Source organism: Papio anubis, chromosome 9 (genome assembly GCF_008728515.1).
Source record: "Papio anubis isolate 15944 chromosome 9, Panubis1.0, whole genome shotgun sequence".
Taxonomy (NCBI): domain Eukaryota; kingdom Metazoa; phylum Chordata; class Mammalia; order Primates; family Cercopithecidae; genus Papio; species Papio anubis.
In genome coordinates, this window is record NC_044984.1 from 125,502,976 (window position 1) to 125,522,151 (window position 19,176).

At 49.3% G+C, this 19,176-nt stretch overlaps 1 protein-coding gene across 9 annotated transcripts in view; it reads left to right on the forward strand.

Annotated features, from left to right (window-relative positions):
* The window catches only part of ADGRD1 (adhesion G protein-coupled receptor D1), a 187,129-nt gene that overhangs the window by 103,250 nt on the left and 64,703 nt on the right, over window positions 1–19,176 (forward strand). The window lies entirely within an intron of this gene.

Here is a 19,176-nt window from a genome sequence, read left to right on the forward strand (position 1 = left end):
CTCACTACAAGCTCCGCCTCCTGGGTTTACGCCATTCTCCAGCCTCAGCCTCCTGAGTAGCTGGGACTACAGGCGCCCGCCACCTCGCCCGGCTAGTTTTTTGTACTTTTAGTAGAGACGGGGTTTCACCGTGTTAGCCAGGATGGTCTCGATCTCCTGACCTTGTGATCCGCCCGTCTCGGCCTCCCAAAGTGCTGGGATTACAGGCGTGAGCCACCGCGCCCGGCCCACTGAGGCTGTATTTTAAGCTGGGCTTCTCTTTTCTTCTTCTGATACCGTACTATATCACAGCGCAGATAGCATTAACGTGAAGTTGTGGAGAACTTGGCAAGATTCTAACCAAGCTTCTGGAGAAAAACAATTTATAACATGAATATTCCATGAGCAAGAGGCACCTGAGAAGAAAAATAGTCTGGAAAGAGACCTAGAGGCAGAGCCAACACCTTTGATGTGGGTGGACCATGGAACCTGACACGGGGCGGAAGGCCGGGGATGGGCCCCACGTGGGATAATCACTTCCCTTGGTTCTAGCCTGGACCACACAGGAGATCCTTGGGTTAGAAAGAGAAAACAAAGCACATGCTTCTGGATACAAGCAGGTGTTAATACAGCTTCCAGGGCCCCAGGACTAGGAAGGAAGCCATGTCGCCTGGGGAGAACTGAAGACACCCACGTCCCAGAAGCCGGTTGTGGAGGCGTTGATTGTGCTGTGGGTCTTGGACTCACATGTGTTGACATTCGACAAATAGATGAAATTTAGGATGCTGGGAAGGAGGGGAAGGATAATTACTAATTATGGTAGCATTGTCCACAATGATTAGAGTAATGGGATAAAATTTAGAGAGATGATTTTGTGGCAACGACATGGGTATAATTTTCAAAGCAGAGGAAATTGTTGCAGGAAATAATCACAGACTACACCCGCTGTGATAAAACAGGTTTGAAGAACTGCATGGAACGCCGCCTGGCGAGTGCCTGCTGGTGTTTGAGAGAAGCTCTGTGCTTCACCCATGAAGCTGGGTTGGACGGCATCAGTGTTTCCTAATGTGTTGAGAAATGCCGCGGACCAAAGAACGCTTGGAAGGGGAACGGTTGAGAAAAGGGGCCAGATGGCAGCGGAGCCGAGTCTGCGCTGCTGTGGCCATTTCCTAGGGCCACCATGACAAATGGCTATGCCCTAGTGGCTTTAAACAACAGAAAGCCATTCTCCTGCAGTTCTTGGGTCCACGAGTCTGAGACAAAGGCGTTGGCAGAGCTGGTTCATTCTGGAGGCTCAGTGGGAAGTCCACCCCTGCCTGTCTCCTAGTGACAGCCTGGCCTGTGACAGCCAACTCCAGTCTCCGCCCCATCTCCCCACGGCCTCCTCTTCCATGTATTGTTGTCCTTTCCTGCAGTGTACAAGGACACTCTGATGGGACTGGGGGCTCGTCTCAATCCAGCACAATCTCATCTTCAACCCTGCATTAATGACACCTGCAAGGATCCCATTTCCAAATAAGGTCACATTCTGAGCATTCTGGGGGAGACATGGATTTTGTGGGGAAACTGTTCAACCCACAGCACAGGTGGAGCTGGGATGAGACAGAAAATGGGTCTCCATGTCTGTCTTCACTGGTATCTCCCTAGTCAAGGACCCCACACTGCTTTCCTAGAGGATTGACTGCAGCCACCTTCCTGCTCATCTTGCTTCTTTCTTGTTCATGTTTTTCCTTCTCTATGCACCAGGGAGAATGAGCTTCTGTTATTTTAACCTTTGTAACTTTATTGGGAAATAAAAAGTATTAAGAGAAGCAGATAGCAACTTCTTAGATCCAGAAGTTTAGAGCAAGAGGGGCTTCAGAGGTTACTCTTTTGATACTTTTCATTTCTGACAATATTTTTTTCATGGATTCTGGCCTTGCCCTCCCCGTGAGACTAGAAGTTCTTTGACGGCAGAGTCTGGGTTTTGCATTTCATAGCATCCCTCCAGAGGGCTCAGATTCCAGACCCTACACAGCACATTTTCAGTAGCTGTATCTGTTGCTTGCTGGATTCTAGGGAAGCATCTTGAGAGTCCTGGGTCAGTGGAGTTCCTCAAGAGGATGTGCCCCAGGGCAGGTCGGCTTCTCAGCCCAACAGAAACCTCCATGCCCTTTCAGTGCTCTGTTTGGAATGTGCTGGGTTTGAGCTGCTGAGCAAAGTACCATTGTACACATTTGCAGGCTGGGACTATCTTTTTATTTTCCACTGATCTTTCTTCATACCTGATGTTTCAAGATTCCTTCTTTTATCATTTCCTTTCCATTTCCAGAAATGTACTTTAGACATTTTTTATGACTGGGCTGTTGGCATCAAATTCTCTGTTTTCCTTTGAGAATGTTCTTGTTTCTTCTTCATCCCTGAAGGGTATTTTTGCTGGACAAAGAACGCAGGGTGCACAGTTCATTTCCTCCAGCTCTTGACAGAGGCCACTCCCTTCCATCCTCAGCAGTTCCTGATGGGAAATCCACGCCGTTCTAATTGTCTGACCCTGTAGGTGAGGTGTCCTTTCTCTCTCCCTGCTTTCGACAATTTATTTTCTTTGTCTTTGGTTTTCGGAAGTCTGATTATGATGTGTCTGGCAGTGATTTGTTTAGGTTTTCCGGTTTGAGTTTGCTCAGCTGCTTGAATCTTTGTGTTTATATGTTTTGCCAAATTTAAGAAATTTTGGCCATTGGACTGTTTTTCCAACCCCACTCCCTTTCTCTTCTCTTTATGGGGCTGTAGCGACATGGATATTACATCTTTCGTTGTTGTCCCACAGCTTCCCAAGGCTCTGTTAATTTTTAAAAATCTATTTTATCTCTGTTGTGCAGATTGGGTAATTTGTTGTTTTTTCTTCAAATTATCCTTCCGTCCACTACTCTTTCCTCTGTCCTCTCTATTTTTATTTTTGCTGTTGAGCCATCCATTGAGGTTTTTTTTTTTTTTTCGGTTTGTTTTTGTTTTTGTTTTTTTTTGAAACAGGATCTCACTCTGTCACCCAGGCTGGAGTATAGCGACACCATGCCGGCTCACTGCAACCAGCCCCCCGGGTTCCAGTGATTCTTGTGCCTCAGCCTCCCAAGTAGTTGGTACTACAGGCACGCTAATAGACACCATGCCTGGCTAATTTTTTGTATTTTTAGTAGAGATGGGGTTTCACCATGTTGGCCAGACTGGTCTTGAACTCTTAACTTTAAATGATCTGCCCCCCTCAGCCTCCCAAATTGCTGGGATTACAGACGTTAGCTACCATGCCCAGCCCATCCACTGAGATTTTGATTTCAGTTATTCTATTTTTCACTTCTAAATTTTCCATTTGGTTCTCCTTTATACAGGTTGAGGATCTCTAATCTGAAAATCTGAAATCTGAAATGCCCCAAAACTCCAAATTTGCTGAGCGCTGACATGATGCTCAAAGGAAATGCTCATTGGAGCACTTCAGATTTTGGATTTTCAGCTTAGGCATGCTCAGCCGGGTACGTATAATGTAGAAATGTCAAAATCTGAAAAAGTCCAAAATTGGAAGCACTTCTGATTCTTTGCTGAGACTGTATCTTTTTCATTTGTTTCGAGAATGTCTGTACCTATGGAAGCATTTTTATGATTTTAGGCTGTTTTAAAAATCCTTGTCAGTTAATTTCACTGTCTGCATCATTTAATGTTGATGTGTGTTGATTTTCTTTTCTCATTCAAGTTGAGATGTTTCTGGCTCTCAGTATGACAAATGATTTTCAGTTGCATCCTGGACACTTTGGTTATTATGTTATGAAACTCCGGATCTTATTTAAATCTGTTTTAGCAGTCCCCCTCTGATGCCCACCTGGGAAGGACCGTGCCTCAGTACCGCGGCGTGGGGGTGAAAGTCTGAGTGCCTGCTCCATGTCCCTTGGTGTCCTGGTGAGGGCTGGGTGCTGCGTGGCTGCTTGGTTCCCCCAGGGCTCTGCTGATGCCCTGTGTTGCTTCTCCCCATGGCTCCATACTTGGCCTTCTCCAATGCCACCTCTCTGGGGATCCTTGGGGCATCTGCCACAGCCCTGTGACCCACTCAGCCTTTGCTCATAGAGGCTGGGTGGGGCCACACTTTCTCCCATGGTATTTGGAGAAGCTACTTACTACCTGTCTCGGTGGCCCCTTTCCTGGTCCTCTGTGGTTACTGGACATATCAGATCACATAGCTCAGGAGGCAAATAACCCACGCAGGCAGCGACAGCAGGGGTCACGTTCAGAAGACCCAGCAGCATGGACACTGCTGTGTCAGAGTGATGCTGGCTGGTAGCTGCTGACTGAGCCACACCATGCAGAGACTGGCCAGGTCAGTCCTGGGTGACAGAGGCCATGGCCACAGGAGCCTTATGGCACCAGCAGCCTCTCTGGGTGCATCAGCAGCTGTGCCACTAAACCAGAGGAGATAGATTCTGGTTCTTACTGTTTGTCCAACAACATCAGAGTCAATTACCCCTGACTGTGAAACTTGATGTTCCCTGAAAAGAACTGTTCTTCCTTCTTTCCTCATGTACGATAGCTACCCCTGGTTTCTTTTGATCACAAACTTTGGGATGCGGAATGTAAAATCACTTACGATCTCACTGCCTGGAGATCTCACTGCCTGGATTCTTCTTCTTCTTGACCCTTGGGCAGTCCTTCTTCTCCTTGACCCTTGGGCCAAGCTCATGGGCTGTGGTAATTCTGGCCTCCCAGGGGCTCAGTCCGCCCCGTCTGTTACCTGGATGGAGGACAGAGTGGACAGAGTCTGAAGGTCCCTCCTCCTGGGCTGCATTTTACCTAACAGTGTTCAGAGCTGGAGACCCATAAGACTCATCCCTGGGAATGAGCTCAGGATCATGCAGGGCGTCATATTCTGCCTCCTCCAGCCCCCACTGCAGGCCTCAGAACAAATCCTTCAGGTCAGCAATATAAGTATAATGAGGCTTGTAACATCAGCACTTGCGGTGAGGAGCCCCCTTCAGCTTCTCAGGGTGATTCCTGTGGCCCCCAAAAGTCCCTGGGGTTCCCACCCCCAGTGGCTCAGGCTGGGATTATGCCTTGAAGGCAGAGGGGGAGGGACCACAACCCATCCGACCTGGCTCTGTGAGAATTTTAGTCGTGGGTCCTCTTGGGATCAATAGCCAGCTATCACCTGCTGTCCCCTTCACAGGCTTACCACCGACTTCTGTGTTGCTGTGCAGAACTCAGCAAATCAAAATGAGACGTAAATATTCAAGTCTCTGGCTTAATAGTAGGGTCCTCTTTTCGCCTGCCCATGCTTGTGTTTCCTTCAGCTAGAAATCTTGACTCATTTGTAGTTGATTTGATGTTGATTTAACTTTTTTTTTACACTTCTATTTTGGAATAATGATAGATTCATAGGAAGTTGCAAAAATAATTACAAAGAGGTCCTGTGCACTCTTCATCCAGTTTCCCCCATTGATTACAAATGAGAGAAATACAGTGCAGTGTCCAACCAGGAAACTAACATTAGTGCCATGTATGTTTATAGTTCTGTTATTTTAACACAGGTGTAGATTCATGGAACCACCACTGAAATGAAGATACAGACCGTTTTACCAGCCAGCAGATCTCCTCGTTGCTATCCCTCCTTCCTTCCATCCCTAACTCCTGACAACCAGTGTTCTCTTCTCTGTGTTTATGATTTTGTCATGATGACAGTGGTCTGTAAATAGAATCATACAGTAAGTGGCCTTTTGAGATGGACTTTTCCACTCAGCGGAATGCTCATGGTTGTGTAGGCCAGTTGTTTATACTTTTTCATTGCTTAGTGTGGTATTTCATGGAATGGAGGAACCACAGTTTGATTTTTTTGTTTTTTTGAGATGGAGTCTCACTCTGTGGCCCAGGCTGGAGTGAGGTGGTGCAATTTCAGCTCACTGCAACCTCCGCCTCCCAGATTCAAGCAATTCTCCTGCCTCGGCCTCCCAAATAGCTGGGATTACAGGCGCCCACCACTGTGCCCGGCTAATTTTTATATTTTTCACTGTTGGCCAGGCTGGTCTCGAACTCCTGACCTCGTGATCTGCCTGCCTCAGTCTCCCACAGTGCTGGGATTAGAGGCGTGAGCCGCCGCACCTGGCTGAACCACAGTTTGTTTAACCATTTGTCCACCGAAGGACGTTTTGATTGTTCCCAGCTTTTGACTGTTACTCATAAAGCTGCTGTGAACAATTGTGGATGGGATTTTGGGTGGACATAAGTTTGCGTTTCTGTGGGACAAATGCCCAGGAGTATTATTACAGGGCTGATATGGTTTGACTGTGTCCCCACCCAAATCTCACCTTGAACTAATCCCCACGTGTCAAGGGTGGGGCCAGGTGGTGATAATTAAATCACGGGAGTGCTTTCCCCGATCCTGTTCTCATGGTAGTGAATGAGTCTCATGAGATCTGATGGTTTTATAAAGGGGAGTTGCTCTGCGAAAGCTCTCTCTTACCTACCGCCATGTAAGATCGGACTTTGCTCCTCATTCACCTTCCGCCATGATTGTGAGGCCTCCCTAGCCATGTGGAACTGCGAGTCCATTAAACCTGTTTCCTTTATAAATTATCTAGTCTCCGATATGTCTTTATTAGCTAGGTGAAAATGAACTAATACAAGGGTCATGTGGTAAATATATTTAATATTAAAAAAATCTTCCAAACTATTTTCCAGAATGTCTGTACCTTTTTACATTTCCATGAGCAAATGTATGAGTGATTTAGTGTCTTTGCCAGAGTTTGGTATAGTTACTATTTTTTATTTTAGTTGTTCTCATCGTGGTCTTAATTTGAATTTTCCCAATGGTTAGTGATGTTGAAAATTTTTTCCTGTGCTTACTTGTCATCTGAATATCCTCTTCAATAAAATGTCTCTTAGTATCTTTTGCCCATTTTCCAATTGGATTCTTTTTGTGTTTTATCATTGAATTTTAAGAATTTTTTCTATATTATTGATATGAATTATAGATATAATCCGTAGATATTATAGATAGATATGAGTTATGGATCTGGATTATTAAAGATATGAATCCTGTGTCAGCTACATGGCTTGTAAATATTTTCTCCTCATCTGTAGCTTATCTTTTTATGCTTTTAACAAGAGTTTTTCACAAAGCTGAAGTTTCTAAATTTTGTAGTCCAATTTATTGATTTCCTCATTCTGTGGATCATATTTTTGGTGTCATCACTAAGAACTCTTCATCAAACTCTCGGTCCCAAAGATTTTCTCCTTTATTTTTATCTAAAAGTGTTATGGTTTTATTTTTTACACTTAATCTATGATCCATTTTGAATTAATTTTTTTTTGTATGAGGCGCTATTTCAGCACTGTTTGTTGATGGGGGGAAAACTCTCCTTCCTTCACTGATTGCTGTTCTTTGTCAAAAATCAGTTGGCTGTACTTGTGTGGGGCTGTTCCCGGGTTCTTGGTTCTGTCTCATTGATCTATTTGCCTGTCCCTGTTCCAGTCCCACATAGTCTTGATTACTGTAGCTGTGTAGTAGGTTTTGAAATCAGTGAAATTAGTTTGAGCACATGATTCATATCACATTCTTCTTCTTTTACAAAATTGTTTTAGCTTTTCTAGTTCCTTTGCCTTTAAAGATGAACTTTAGAGTAAGCTTTTCTATGTCTACAAAAATTCTTGCTGGGATGAATAGGAATTACATTAAGACTGTATATTAATTTTGGGAGAATTTATATCTTTGTTGTGTTGAGTGTTCCAATCCATTAACATGGCATATCTCTCCATTTATTTAAAATCTTCTTTGGTTTTCTTCATCCATATTTTGTAGTTTTTGGCATACAGGTCCTATGCATGTTTTGTTAAATTTACACCTAAATATACATTTTTTGAGTGACTATGAACTCACTTAATTGTAGGAGTTTCTTTCTAGATTCCTTGAAATCATTGACATAAATGCTCATACCATCTGCAAATAGGGACAGTTTTACTTCTTCCTTTTGATCTGTGTGCTTTTTCTTCCTTGCTGTGCTGGCTGGAATCCTCAGTACTATTTGAACAACAGTAATGAGACAAGACATCTTTGCTTATTCCCTATATTAGGAAGAAACCATTCTGTCTTCAACTAATCAGTTAGCTCTAGGTTTTTTATAGGTGTTCTTTATTCGACTGAGGAAGTTTCCCTTTATTCTTAGTTTCGAGAGTTCTAATCATGAGTAGGTATTGGATTTTGTTGTTTTTTTAGTATCAATTGATGTGATCGTGTGATTTTTCTTCTTTAGTCTGATAATATGGTGAATTACACTAACTAATTTTCAAATGTTGAGCCAGCCTTGTATTCCACAGCATTTCAATTGAAGACTGGGACTATATTTATATAGTACATTTTCTTTCTAAATCTTCATCCTGTGTATTAGGAGAATACTATCATCTTATGCTTCACGGGGCATGTGAATGTATGGGCACATAATTTATGAAACACTATAAGGAAAAGTGTTGGCACTTGGTCTCTTTAAGGAGCACACTTTCTAAATGGAGGAAATGACCCAATTGAGGATCCCATGTCTTCTATAGAAAAGACCCTTTCGCTACTCGAGTGAGTTTATCTCAATTCAGACAAACCTTAATGTTTTTCCCACTCTCATATGTTGTTTTAGAAAGCAAAGGGAAAGGAGAGTTTTCTTTGGGAACCAGTGAATCCTCAAGTGCTGAGATGCTCCTTTTGGGTACACTGGTCTGGGTGAGCTTTCCTGCATAGATGCATATATGTGTAAATTAATTTCATCAAAATGCCCAGCTCTTGGGTTAGTGGTCCAGACCTACTGAGCAGGATGAGCAGCGCCAGGCAGGCTGTTATCTCAGCCCTCATTCATCCCTCAGATTCTGCCTCTCCTCTCTCTTTGTATGCATTTACTACCTTCTACTCCCTTCCCCACTCTCAGAAATCCTTTTCAAATAAATCTTTCCTTGGCTCTTGTAGAAGCATGTGGCCATCCCATTCCCCACACTGATGCCATAAATATCTGCTCTGCAAATCTTAAATGGTGCTGGGGTTCAGGGTTGACTTTTTTCTGCACCAGGTGAGTGGCTCAGTAGAGGTGAGAGAAGACAGAGTGACTGGGTGGCTTGGGAAGTGATTGACCAGAGTGAAGACACACCTGTTGGTGTTGCTCGTGCCGGGTTTGATTTCTGAACGAGAGTGAACCTTGTCTGAAAAGCAAACCATCATGAGAAGGCTCAGGCATGGACTCTCGGCTCTGTCTGCTGGAGCCACTGGCCAAGGCTGGTGTGCGGTGCCAGAAGCAGCTCCCTCCGGAGACAGAACTGGAGTCACTCCTGTCCTGTGGGGGGAGGCATCAGACACAGGCCCTTGCCTGTCACTGTCTGTGTTTCCTGACGCGGATCTGTCCTGGGTTGGGCAGCTTCCCTTGTACAGATCTCAGGTGAGAGGCATCCAGGCTCTGGGTCCCTTTTGAGACCAGGCTGGAGTCTGTGATGGGGGGAGGGGGTCAGAGTGCATGGAAGGCCCCTGCCGGAGGCCAGGTATGTTTAAAGATGTGGTTCCCTGGCTGTTGGTGTGTGTGTGAGGGAGAGGGGGCATTTTTATCGGTAGATGAGGGAGAGGTTTGCCTCTGTCTTCCCCAAATAAGGTAGGATAAAAGTTGTGACTTGATTACCACAGACTCTGAATTTCTGTTCCTGGCTGGAAGTCTCCCAGGTTAGGGCTCTCTATGGGGGTGGAGGAAGAGACCTGACTCAGCCCCGGTCTTTGGGCCTCCCAGGAATGTTGGGGACCTTTTGAGCTGCCCAGTCCCTGGGGAGTTTCTGGGGACACCTGGTGTCTCTGTGGTGAACTCTGGCAGGAGTGAGGCTGAGGTTAAACCTTAGAGCTCCAGGGCCAGGCCAGGGGCCTTTAGTCCATTTGAGCCAAACCGGAAGCAAATTTGTGGGGCAACTCCAGACTCATGAACAGGCAGTAAAGAAATAAAACCCTGGGTCCAGCAGTCATAGGATTGTGGCTCACCACAAGATTTGAATTTTTTTTTAAACACAAGAATCCTGGCTGCTCATCCCCTGCTATGGGGAGGGGCAGAGGATGTAATCACGCATCTGCAAGCACCACAGGCTTTGGTTCCCTAGGGTTTCCCGCCGAGGCGTCTGCACCTGCTGCTCACTCCGAGGGCTGACTCCATCAGGATGTTTAGGGCTCGGGTGGCCTGTCAGCACCTTCCAGGCTGTGGGGTGGTGGCCCTGTCGGTTCACTCCCAACAGGGACGCCTGGCTGGGCCATTATCCTCGGCCCCCTGTACCCTCCCTCCTGCAGGCCGCCTTGCATGGGTTCATCCCACCGGAGTTCACGGAGTGCCCCTGTGTGCCTGCACCCGTTCAGGCTGTAAGGGAGAGGACAGAGCCAGAGAGACCGAATCCTGCCCTGTGCTGGGGACCTGGGGAGGTGACAGGCAGGCAGACAGATAGGCAGTGACAGGTACACGCAAGATCAGATCCCAGGGAGCAGCAGGTGGGAAGCCTGCGGGCAGGAGCCTGTGGGAGGCTGCCCTAAGGAGTGGCCACGTGGATGGGGGATCGTGGGGGCGTCTGGGGAGAGGCATCACACACCCTGGCGGGGGCACACCTTCGTGTCTGAGGAGTGGCCAGGAGGCCAGGGGACTGGAGGAGGCAGGTCAGAGGCCATGGGCAGATCTTCCCAGGCCTGGGCGCAACTTTAAGGGCCTTGGCTTTCCCCTGAGTAAGGTGGATGCCCCCGGAGGGTCTGAGCAGAGGGACGAAGCGATGGACTTGGGCTTTCACAAACCCTGTACAGGGCAGGGTGAGCAGGTGGACAGGCCATCGCCGGGAGCCCTGCTCAGGATAGGAGTGGAGGATGTTAGCTTCAGGTCTGCTATCAGGGCTTGCTGACAGGGTCAAGGATTTGGGGGCTCAAAAAGTTGAAGGACAGAGTGGCCGCTGACTGACAAGGGCATGACTCTGGGACAGTCCAGGGCTGGGAGTGAGGTCAGGAGGGAGGTTTGGACATGCTCCATTTGGGAGGCCTGTGGGCACCCAGGTGGGGAAGTTGCATTGGTGGTGGTGGAGCTGGAGCTGGAATGGAGGACAGAGATGCAGATTTTGCAGTTTTCTAGCTGGGCACGTTGCCACCCTGAGCAAAGCTACTTCTGTTAGTGAGAAAGAACCGGAGAAGGAATACTGGTCAGGCATCATCAAGGTCAGCCCAGGCCCTGGAGGAGGTGTGCCTGGCTCTGTCAGACCTCTCTGGGCCTCCTCCAGACCTGGCTTCCGAGCAGGGGCCGCCCTCCACCTCCTATATGTCTGATCGCTGTGCACCTAATCCTTCTGGAGGGAGATTTCAGAGAAGTCCCACCAAGCCCTAAAGACCTCAGCCACTTTGCTGAGGCCACCAGATTGGTCACCATGGGGACCTGGGGCTGGTTCCAGAACCCCATGGAACCTTGGAGCCCCGGACAGGCAGAGGTCTGGGGCCGAGTGGGGCTGAGTGACTGCACACCGCAGCCCGCTCTGTTCTGGAAAACCGTGTTGCTGGGTTTGATGACGCCTGCTTGTGTCTCATGCGTGGGGCTTGAACGGTCCACTCCGGGCATTTGGGTCTTTTCTCTGCCTCTGGCCCAACATTAGACAGACCAGAATCTCAGATATTCTACTAGGAATGACAGAATGTTCGTCTTACCCACCAGACGGGGCGGGGAGGGAAGGCGTGGAGTGGGATGAGCTTGGCCACTCTCGGCCTTGGCACCATGATGACTTTTCCAACGTGAGGAGGGTCCAGGTGGCTGAGGCTGTTTGACTCTGCACTGATTTTGACAAGATTCCACATACAGGCCTCTGCGAACCCCTGACTGTTCTCATGTAAGAAGCCACAGCATGTCTGCTTCTCCTGAAAGCTTAAAGACACCCTGGCATTAGCAGTGCTTTCCTCTTGTTTCTGTAAGTCATCCAAAATGCTTCTTGGATAGAGGCCAGCCATAACCAAATAAATAAAAGGATAATGAATGGATTGGATCTTTTGATGGAAACCATTTGGCCAACTTCATGACAAGCAGAAGAAAGGGAAGAAAAAAAAGAAAACCTTTAAATTCGAGCTGGGATTTCAAGTAGCCATGGCCCAGGAGCTAAATTGAAAAGCTGTAGCACTTTTATAGACATCTGTAGGTTTTGCTTTTCTGAACTGACTGCAGCACTGAGGTTAGGGAAGAGTGCCTTTCAGCAGGCAAACTTGTTCATTCCGAGCACAGCAGCTGTATGGATTTTCTGTTCTGCCTCTTTTTTTTACTCCTGAAAAATGCCATTAGATGGAATTTGGATGCTGTGGGGCCATGGCCTTCCATGTTCTGGGAGGCACATGGATTCCTGTGGATTGCACCCTCCACCCCAAGGCTCCTGGAGCCGACAGAGCCGGGGGACCCAGCAGGCCCATCCTCCATCTCTGACGTCACAGGCATCTGAGGGCAGGGCCATGCACTACAAGTCCATGATGTACCAGGCCGGGGGAGCCAGTGGCCATTCTGGGAAAATTCCATCCCCAGGGCATGAAGAGACAGATAAAGATCAGGTGTAACTCACCTGTGCTGAGTGACATGGTGGGTCAGGGTGGGGCTCTGGAACCAGGAGGTCTTGACCTGAGTCCTGAATTGGCCGCTTCCCAGCTCCGTCACTTGCCGTGAGTCCTCCAACCACCATGTGGCTTCGTGCCTTCATTTGTAAAGTGGGGCAAGAGTGTGCGCAGCTGGCAAAGGCTGAGCAATTGAATGACTTCACTTATGTAAAACAGCAGGACCAGGCGCGGGGCAGGTGCTTGGAAAAGGTTAACTATTGCCATCATTAGGAACCATTAAGGGGCTCACACACATGATCTCAGTGGAGGCTTCTAGCAGCCCGTGAGGGGGTGCTAGAGATGTCTGGATGTCAGCAACAGATGCTGACGATGCTGACTCTGGTTCTCCTGAGCAGAAAGGTAGTTTATTGGAAGGATAAGGGGAACACAATGTATCAGAGTGAAGTCATGAAAACAAGACAAAATCCAAGGTCTTAGAAAACATCTTATATCACATTATTATATTATTTTTGTATTCGGCACAAAAAGACCAAAAATAAGCCCTAATGAGACAACTGTATAAAAACGTTTTGAGTAGCCTAATGAATGAAAATTGTTTAAAACGTGTTAATTATTATTGCATGTATGAAAGAATAAATGTTGCCTTGTTGGAATAGAAATGCCAAAATCCCTTGCTTTCCAATAACATGAGCCTAAGACAATTCAGTGTCACTCATCCCCGACGATCCAGTGTGGACATTTCTATTCCCACAGAGATGAAGCCACAAGCAAAGGCCTGTTCGTGTGCAGGTCTGTTCTGAGCATGAACATCCTGTCCCAGAGACAAAATGCGCCCTCTGGGAAGAGCCTCCCTGGGCACCCCCTGCGTCCTTGGAGCCCTTTTGGGCCACGTCTCTGCTTAGCGTTGGGGGACCTGTCACATCCGAGTGGGGTGACCACAGGCTCGCGACCTGTAGGAGGCAAGACTCCAGCATTCTAGGGGGTGACCGCAAAACCAGGCTCACAGCAGAGACTGCCTCCTTCCAGAGCCTTCTGTGGCTGGGCAGGGGTCTCCAGGCAGCTCCGCAGCCCCCGCGAATACCCCCTGGTGCTGAGTCCGCTTATACAGACAGAGACGAAGGGCAGCAACGCCGTTTTTCTTTTCTGAAATGGGGGGGGTCGTGTGTCCGCAGCTCAGGAGGAAGAGGGGGCGCAGGCTTTGCCGGTGGGTAGGAGTTTGGTTTGTACTCGGAGGCTGGGAGCCCCTGGGCTTTCTGCAGGGAGAGGCGGTCTGAGCCACGTTTAGAAGTTGACCTGCTGCTCTGCGGGGACTCGGTGCGGGGGACAGGGGTGGAAGCTGCTGCATCATCCAGGTGAGAGGAGAGCCAGGTGCGCAGTGAGCCGAGGTAGGAGGAAAGCTGGTTGCCAGGGAGACAAGGGCGTGTCCGTCATCACAAGGCTCCACCCACAGCACTATCCTGGGCAGAACCTTCCTGGCCCCACCCACAGCCTTAGCTGATTGGCTTTTGGAGCACATGTGACTTCAGGGCATGTCCTTATAGGTTGGCTGACCTCTCGTGCCCTGCCCATGTGGCCATGGAGTGTCTGAAGGGGACGTACTGGAGAGTCAGGGGTGAGTCTGCCTTCCAGGATGGTGGGGAAAAGTCCTGAGGTCAGAGTGGGCCTGAGAAGGGGCTGTGGGCTTCACCATCAGGGAAATGTAAGATAGGCTGGAGCCACTTGATAGAGGGTGGGGCTAAGTGAAAGGAAGTGGGGCTAAGTGAAAGGAGGTGGAGCCATGTGCAAGGAAGGTGGGGCTAAGTGAGTGGGGCGAGGCCACTGGGATAAGAGGGGCCCTGTGAGTGGGAAGGGGTCATGTGAGGGGGCGGAGTTAAGGGGGCAGAGTCTCCGTGGTTAATTCTCCAGTTTGTCTCTGGAGCTTCTTCCTCCTGGCTCCCGGGACACTCAGTACCTCTTTCCCAAGGATAGAACCTCTCCACACGCACCTTGGCCACAGTGCAGGTGACCCCAGTGCTGCTGGGTCATAGAGGGCAACTTGTGCATGCACTGGCGGTTCCTGCGTGTCCAGGAGGCCTGAGGAAGGAGAGGGTGGAGGCCCAGATGCCGGGTTCAAGGCTCACCGGGGATGCGGGCATCAGGGTGCTCCCTCCCCAGCCTCTGGCTGACAACACTGAACTCAGTCGCCTCGTCCGGCTTCTGGTGGCTTCCGGTCCACACTCTACCCTCCTCTGTGGGCTCAGTCTCTGCAGGGTTCTCGGAGACACTGCAGGTCCTAAATGCCAAATGCAGAACCTGAGCTGTGGGTCCCGGCCTGGCTTCGTGTGCCGAGCTTTCCACTGAGCGCTGCATGACTGGGTGCTACTTGGGGCGAGGGGGTGATGCGAAAACACTTTCTGTTCAGTTTCGAAGCAAGCTGCCCTAACTCCAGATCCCCATGCAATTTTGGAGTTCTTTCTTTTTTTCTTTGTGTTTTAAAACAGCAACGCAGTTTCCTCTCTGTGTGCCTCTCTGGCTTGCAGGCTGGCACCTGCGCATAAACCGAGCGTGAGAATCAGGTGTCTGCGAGCCCCTTTCTTCTCAAACGGGACTCCTGAGGTTTCGCAGAGGGGACAGGGACTTGGGGACCTCGGAGGGAGGGATACAGTTTAGAGTTCAGTTCACACTGGAGGGCGGGTTTGTTACCAGACCAGCGTCCCACATTGGCGATGAACAGACGGGAAACTGAAGCTTCTTGGTCTTTGGCAAACATTTCCTGCCTGGGATCTTCCGAAGTAGGGGGCATCGGTGGGTCTCTCTGACCCTGGTGCGTCCCAGGTGGCCATGGGCTGTGCTTGTCTGCACAAGGCTGCCCCTCTGCCCGTGTCTCTTGTCTGACCTCAGTTGCCTTTGAAGAGGGAAGCAGTAGGTTGTGAGGTTGGGGAGGCTGCTTTCTAGGATTGAGATCTGGCCCCACGATCTCAAAATAAGACACGCGTATGTCAGCACCATGTGTGTGGGGGGTGGCGCCTGCATTCTGTGGTCAGGACTTGTTCTATTGAAAGGACAGACCCCTTCAAGCTGCCTTAACGCCTAAGAGGTCTCTGCAGGCTCTTGGGAGGCCTGGAAACGGAAGACTCGGGGTGCCGTGTTCCAGGGTCTCTGCTGTTGTCCTCAGATGGCTTGATCACATGTTGGAAGAAGGGTGCCTCTGGTTTCTGAAGGAGCCTGGGCTGAGTGGGATGTCCTAAGTGTCTGAGCACAGCATCTGTGGGTGTCCTTGGTGCCCCAAGGTACTGCTCACCTCTGCCCAGGAGCCAGCACTGGGGAGAGCGACTTAACTAGACAGATCCACATGCAGATGGCACCAGTGGGGGGAAGGCAGAATAGTAAATCCTCACCATGAGCCCCTGCTCCACTGGGCCATCTGTCCCAGGGTCTCACCTGGCCTAACCTTTCCCTCCCAGCACTGGGGTGGCCCAGCTCATCAACCTGTCCTGAAATGCCCGGATCAGGGTCCTGCCCACCTCCCACCTTTTTCTTCCTGTGCTGGAACCAGGCTCTGAAAGTCCTGTCTTAGCCTCTATCAGGCTGTGGATGCCTCAACCATGCTGGATTGTCTTATGACTCTTTGAAAGCAAGAAACATCAGAAAGCACCAAGAGATAGAGGCTGGTTCAAGGTTTTTCCTTGTCATATCTCTCCCATTACTTCTGTTATCCTTGATTTCCCAAAAGGTGGGACATTTCAAGCATTCAAAGCCCTGAACCCTAATTAGTTGTGAGATGGGCTGGAGAGAGGGTGGCATAGAGGGCTGCCCCGTGCTTTCCGCTGAGCTCCACGTACATCTGACCCACTGCTCTGGGGTCAGTATTTTGGCTCCTTATATTGCTTTACTTACCATCAGATTTAAGGACCACAGTGCCATCTCTCTTTTGCTTAGGACAATGATGGACAAATAGCTCCCCAACTTATTTACAGGTAAAACTGTGCACCTAGTCCATTTTCTGTTGTTATAACAGAATATCTGAGACTGAGTAATTTATAAAGGAAAGAAGTTTATTTTGGCTCACAGTTCTGGAGGCTGTGAAGTCCAAGTGCGGGCAGCCGTGTCTGGTGAGCACCTTGTGCTGCTTCATCTCTTGGTGGAAAAGGGAAAGGGGAAGCCAGCATGAGTGAAAGAGACTGCAAGAGCGAGTTGAGCTTGCTTTTTGCATCAATCTAATGTCATGAGAACAAATTCACTCCTGCAACAACTAACTTGCTCCCATAACAGTGACATTAATGCATTCCCAAGGGCTCAGCCCGCATGACCGAGCTGCCACCTAAAGACCCCATCTCCCAACACTGCTGCATTGGGAATTAAGGTTCCAACACATGAGCTTTTGGGGGACACAGTCAAACCATAGCAATACTTACATAAAAGCCAGCACATTTCTGAACAATGGGCATTAACAGGCTATCATGAGAATCAAATTTTTCTCTTCTCTCTGCTTGCATCTCCTAGAAGGAGACACTTTGGTGTACCTTGCTCGTGAACAGTAGGCAATAAACAAGCAGTTGATTAATCCCGTTTGCTTCTCCCAGACTGGAAAGATCATGATGGTTGTTGGAGGGAGTCTCAGATCCTGTGGGAGATATTCCTGAGGGCTCACAGAGCACTCTCCATTAGACATACCCCAGTGAAGTGTGTCTAGTGGGAAATTAGGTTACTTGCAGTGGAGCCGGCCCTGTGAGGAGGCCTGCACTTCTGTCCAGCAGAGCTCAGCAGCCCCTGGCTTGAAGTTTCAGGAGGATGCTCAGGTGAATGCGGCTGTCCCCCAACACCGTTGAAGGCTCCAGCGGGAGGGAGCACCTCATTCCCAATCCCCAGCCACCTGGTGATGAACTGAACTGGCTTCTGTGCCTCTCCCAGGTCTCAGGGAGGCTGGTGGGCTGTGGGCACCTCCCACATTTCTGCATGAGATGCAGCCTGTACGCAGATGACTCACATTCTGGCAGCACCACACTCCTGTGTCAAAAACACACCCACCCCACGTCATACCCCTGGGAGCCCTGGAGGCCCCCTTTTCTGGAGACTTGCTGAGAGCGTTTGTTCCCAGTCAGTGCGGAACTCCACACACATGAATGAAGAGTCAATTTGCTTTTCCCATCCCAGGAGTGGAGGCTGTGATGGAGCCTCTGACGATGGAGGGAGTTTCCCCATTTCAGGGTGTGATCTTGGCTACAGATCCAAGAGAAAGCTAGCTGCCTTCCCACCCTCTGACCACACACATGCTTGGCTTGTTGCAGTGGTGGCTGTTTTCTACATTTCCTTTGAAGAGTGATTTAGATTTGAAGTCAGAGTGTCAGGACTTCCAGAGGCCACTGCGGCCTATGCTCCCTCGGGGGCTGTGCTTCCACACCCAGGGCAGAGGGGGGAGCCGGCGCTGGGTGAGGAGGTGATGGGAAGAGGCGCGTGGCCTCCCTCCTGAGGAGTCCTTGCCTCAAGTTGATGTGTATGGGTCTGGTTGCTTTCTTCCCCAGGTCACCAACTTATTTTTTAAATTTCCTTTAAATTACTCAAGTAACACACAAATACGCCTCCTTGTTAAAAAATTACATATAATGCTATCTGCTGGAGGCTTTGGCTCTGGTGTAGCCTGGGGCCAAGGAAGCCTCATTACACCCCTCTGAGAACCAGGCTATGGCCACCGGGTTTTTGTTCGTCTTTTCTATTATGTGGGGTTGGTGCTGCAGTTTCCCTGCTGATGCCCCTCTGTGGTCCAGGTGGCTGCAGGACACAGGGCCCTCTGTTGTCTGTGCAAGAGTTCACAGTGGGCTGTGGCTTTGGGAAGACAGCGGAGAAGATGTCTTTTCCAGGCAGTTTTAAGAGACCCTGTGATGGATTAAAATTAACCCTAAGATATGGGGCGACGGGGGTGGGGGACAAAGCAAAAAGAGTAAACATTCCATTTTGCCAAAACATTAGTAATAGACAGTGCTAGGATAATTGGGTTGAGGCTAGAGGAGCTGTCAGACAGATGCTGCAATGGGAGCCCTGTGAGCACTTTGATTCTGCAGTGGGATCCAAGGTGCCTGTCAGGGGCACCAGAGCTGCTGCTTCCTGGGAAAGGAGGGGCTTTTGGTAGAGGCCAGGATGGCGTTCCTGAGGGGGGCTGCCCTCCTGCTCTGTCCTGCACAAGTCAGTGCCTTCCTGAGAGCTGGTCACCCTGAAATGGGGGAAGGGTCTCATTGGAGCAATGATGGCTCAGGAATGGGTCACAGAACAGAGCAGGCATCGGACAAATAAGAGATGCTTGACTTGACTGACTGGGAATCCATCAGACACCATTTATCCTGGAGCCATGCCGCCTCTGAGCAGCGCTGGGTCCTGGTGGAGTTGCTGGTCTCCTGTGCCTCCAACTATGGCTCCTGAAGGAGTCTGTGCCTTTCATTTAGGGTAGAGCCATAGCTGCAGAGTCCTCTGAGCTGGCACCCAGGAGCAGCCCAGGAGAGAACGCCTGTCTCCAGAACAAGGTGCTCTCATGGACCTGTTCACTGATTCTTTTGTTCATTCATTAAACAAATATTTAGTAAGCACCTGCTGTATGCCAGATGCCCTCTAGGTCCTGGGGTTGCAGCCGTGAATGAGACAGAAGCTCTGTCCTTTCTGTA